Raw genomic sequence first — 4,647 nt, 5'->3', positions numbered from 1 at the left:
AGGTTGTATGGGGTTCCTTTGTCTATCATCTAATATAGAGGTCCTCAGTTTACCTCTCATTTCTGGAAGTCCTTTCAGAAGGGTCTTGGTACTCAGGTTAACCTTAGCACCGCATTTCATTCGCAGACGGATGGTCAGGCAGAGTGTACCATTCAGACGTTAGAGGACATGTTGAGAGCTTGTGTGAGTGACTTCAAGGGTAGTTGGGATGATCACCTTCCTCATATAGAGTTAGCCTACAATAATTGATACCATTCCAGCATTCAGATGGCCCCTTATGAGGCATTGTATGGGCGTAGATGTAGATCTCCAGTTGGTTGGTTTGAAGTAGGTCAAGCATCCTTGATAGGGCCAGATTCAGTTCATGATGCTATGGAGAAAGTGCAACTTGTTAGAGATAGACTTAAGACACCCCATAGTCGCCAGAAGTCCTATGCAGATGTAAGGAGAAGGGAATTAGAGTTCCAAGTTGATGATTGGGTTTTCCTGAAAGTGTCACCTATGAAAGGGGTGATGAGGTTTGGTAAGAAAGGGAAGCTCAGTCCTAGATATGAAGGCCCTTACAAGATCTTGAAAAGAGTTTGTAAAGTGGCTTATGAGTTAGAGTTGCCAGCAGAACTAGAAGTGGTACATCTGTTTTTTCACATTTCAATATTGAAGAAGTGTATGGGTGATCCAGCATCTATAGTACCTTTAGAAAGTATGGCTGTGAAGGATAGTCTCATTTATGAGGATGTGCCAGTTGAGATTCTTGATCGTCAAGTTAGAAGATTGAGAAACAAAGAAGTTGCTTCGGTTAAGGTTTTGTGGAGGAGTCAGGGGAGCTACTTGGGAAGCAGAACAGCCATGAAGGCCAAGTATCCTCATCTCTTTCCTTCCAATTCCATTCCAGCTTAAGGTAATAGTTCCTCTTCAGTTTTTCAATCATTCATGCGCAGTTTCAGTCTTAGTATCATGTCCTTCAGTTTGTACTTGCATTTTCAGTGATTTGCATGCCTTGGAACTTAGTTCAGTCAGAAATCAGTTTCCAATGCTTAGTGGTAGGTTTTGCAGCTCTTTCCCTCCATACCCAGCTAGTTTAGACTTCATTCAAGGACGAATGTTCCCAAGGGGGATCTATTGTAACATCCTAGATTCAAAGAAGAAGAAAATTATAGATTTTCAGAAGTTCCAGGTGCCACCGACGGAGGACACCTACGGACCGTCAGTTGACTAACGGCCCGTCAGTCAGCTCCGTCGATGGGCCAGTCAACTTTCAGTTTTAGACCCCAGATTTCAGCCCTCTGAGAGCCAAATGATGACTGACAGGACGGACCGTTAGTCGACTTACGGCCCGTCAGTCAGCTCCGTCGATGAGCCAGTCGACTTTTTAAGTCATGTTTTTTTTGTCTTTTCCCTATGCGTTGGAACCCTAAACTACGTAGTTTTGGTCAGTTTTAGCCTAGTAACTTAATTAGAACCTACCTTAGTCAATTCTTTCTCAAGTTAATCGATCAAACTTAGAACCAGAGAGGAGAAATAGTCGACCAAAGCTTTCCAAAACACAACAAGGTTTTCATCAGTATCAGCCCAATCAAAAGATTTCTCTGTGGAATTCGTCACCAGGTATGTGGCATTTCATTAGTGGGTTCCTTTCTCCCATTAGGTCCTTAGATTTCAGTCAGACTTTTGATCCCCTTAATATTATCTAGACTTAGGGTTTTTGAATGTTAGAATTGTTGGGTTTTAGCTATTAGAATGATCCAAATCGTATCATCATGACTTTAGTATCTTTATTGCCCAGGTTCATGCATAAAATCAGAACCCTAGCTATGTAGTTCGTTTAGTTCATGGATTACACATGCTAGGCCAGTTAATTCAGTTGTATATAAACATGCCTCAGTTTTCGAATGCATTATTATCAGTATATTAATGTTGCATTCCCAATTTGCATGTCAGTAATCGAGATATCCATTATTACAGACATTCAGCCATAAAATGTTAATTACATAATCAATTGGGAGAAGCTTAATACCGAGTGGATTAGGGTCAGACACCCTCAAGTCCCAGAACTACGTGCCCCATAGGTTGTAAGTCCCCGTTGTGGGCATCATTTTAGTAATCACGCCAGCATGTCTCAATACCTCTAGCAGGGTATAGTGGGTCCTCTCGATAGGGCGTATACATCAGACTCCACATTTAGCTTATGTGGTTTTATGTCAATTATTGGTAGCTCCCTTACAGTTCAGTCAGATTCTTTAGCATTAACCATGCTATCAGTATAGTTCAGCATTCAGTTTCAGCATGTTATAAACTTGGTCATTGCATTCAGTTTATCCATTTTCAGTATTTCCATTATCCTTATCATGGTTAGATTATATCATTGCTTTATTGCTTGTTCAGTTATGTTGTTATTCAGCTTTACTCTATCCTGCATGCTCAGTACCTTTCAAGTACTGACGCATACTCTACGCTACATCTTCTCATGATGTAGGTTCAGGTCCTCAGCAGTCAAATTACGCATAGATCGGTTCCCGATCTTCAGTTCAGTAGTATCAGTGGTGAGTCCTCATTTTTCGAGGACTAGTGACATGATTGTGTTTCCTTTCTTTAGTATTAGTTTCAGTTTTGCTAGATTTAGCTAGGGTATGTCCCAATATTTCTAGTCAGTAGAGGCTATTTTCAGACATAGACAAATTCAACTATAGTGTTAGAGTTTGACTTTTCAGTTGTTGATTAAACTCTCATTTTCCATATATTCAGATTTAGTATATGGGTATTCCCCATCATTTCAGATTATCTTATGATTTAGCTTCCGCACAAATTTATTGATTAAGTTTATCTTTAGTATGCTTATGATATGCCAGCAGGGTTAGCTTGGGGTCACTCGTGATCCTAGGTTCCGTGTCCGCGTCCAGGCGGTAGCCTCTGGGAGTGACAGAATGAAATCTTATTTAATATTGAAATGTTTTCATCGTTCTTTTAATTCTGTGATTTTTATTTTATATATTTTAGATTTGTTTTGTTTTGTAAAAAATATATTGCTTTGGTCAAACTATTGTTATATAGGAGTTGTTTAGGTACTTAAATTGTATATTTAATTTTTTTTACCCGTATTACTAATACCATGAATGTCTAGGTATTAGTAATGTAAAGGGATCTAACAACTGCATTAGCATGGTTAAAGACTCAATTATCCATAAAAAACACTTTTACATCTTTTCCACCATAATTGTAGAGGATATTTTTATAAATAAATAATTTTATACAATGCATACTATATTTAATACACCAAACTAAACAATGCATAAGAAATAATTTATGCATAACTAATGCAAGCAAAACAAATATAAACAGTACTAATGCAAGCATTACTAATACACTCTACCAAACGACCCCTAAGAGTCTATTTGTGCACACCCAAAATTAAAGGCATAAATATGAAATAAGACCAAGTTAAAGGAAATATTTATGTATTATGCCTAACTTGAGAAAATGGTCTAAAACCCCCCCAACCTATACCCGAAATCCCAACTACACACTCCAACTTTACGGGTGTCCTATTACCCACCTGAACTTTATATTTCTCTATTTTCTACACACCTAAGTGCTGACCTGTCATGGGAGGTGTTCTCACCTCCTCTAGGCGCGTTAGAAGGTTAATTTTGACGAAAAACTCCTCCTTCTCCAACGGTCATCTTCCCCACCTTTAAATAAACCATTATTTCTTCTTCCCCACCATTAACCCTTGTTCCTTTTATAAAAAAATCACAATTTTCTCTCAGAATTAAGTAGAGTTTAGTTGTTAATGTTCATTTCTACTTCAAATCTTGAATTTAGGGTTTGTAATATGCTCTAATTTCTTATTTAGGTCTCTAATTTGAATTTTGAATTTTCTCAAAATTCATCAAAAATGGCAAATGGCAAATGAAAACTTGAATAAGCTTTGTATGGATGAATCAGACCCAATGCTCAACGCTGTAGTGAGATGCAAACACATAATTTTACTGAATTTGCAAACTTCTTGGTCGAAATTAAATCCGGGAAGAAGATTTTGGTCTTGCCCATGCTATGGTGTATGTGTTTTTTCTTGTATTCTTGCTACACTTTATTTTGAACGATGCTAATGTACTGTTTTGGATCATTTTTAGTCTAAAAATTGCAAATTTTTTCGATGGAGGGACAAAGAAGAAGTGGATCCAAGATCAAGTTTTATCCTTCCAAGATTGGTGAACAAAATCAATGAGTTGGAGCAAGAATTATGTATTAGACAGGTTCATATTGACAACTTGATGAACTCTAATTTGTTATTGGAGAGGAGACTCAATAGAAGGTGGAAATGGTGTAGGTTCAATAGGAAGATACTTTTGTGTATTTTGATTTGTGTTGTTGCTATGTTCATCAGCAACCAGTAGTTCAAGTGCTGCATATTTGGATTTCTCTTTGATTTGTATTGTTGTTATGTTTAATCAATGTATGTGTGTCATTTTGTATCTATGATGTCTATTGAAGCTTGTATTAATATGCAACACTTCATCAACAACCAACAACCTAGTCATCCATTCATACTTCAAATAGACAACACAACACCATTTGTAAAACACATAACCAACATAACATATGTAAGCACACCTGAATCGCCAATACAATTCGATAGACAACACAACA

General features: G+C 37.4%; 1 protein-coding gene and 1 long non-coding RNA gene across 2 annotated transcripts in view; both read left to right on the top strand.

Moving 5' to 3' along the window:
* The window catches only part of LOC102595785 (putative F-box/LRR-repeat protein At3g18150), a 51,147-nt gene that overhangs the window by 25,855 nt on the left and 20,645 nt on the right, over positions 1 to 4,647 (top strand). The gene's annotated exons all lie outside the window — the stretch shown is intronic.
* LOC107061846 (uncharacterized) lies at positions 3,986 to 4,419 on the top strand. Its single transcript, XR_001474254.1, has 2 exons — positions 3,986 to 4,055; positions 4,131 to 4,419. It is a non-coding gene; the product is annotated as an uncharacterized lncRNA (long non-coding RNA).

This window comes from Solanum tuberosum, unplaced genomic scaffold (assembly GCF_000226075.1).
Source record: "Solanum tuberosum cultivar DM 1-3 516 R44 unplaced genomic scaffold, SolTub_3.0 scf00171, whole genome shotgun sequence".
NCBI classification, from domain to species: domain Eukaryota; kingdom Viridiplantae; phylum Streptophyta; class Magnoliopsida; order Solanales; family Solanaceae; genus Solanum; species Solanum tuberosum.
Note: the sequence above shows the minus strand (reverse complement) of the source record. Positions and strands in the feature narration are given on the sequence as shown.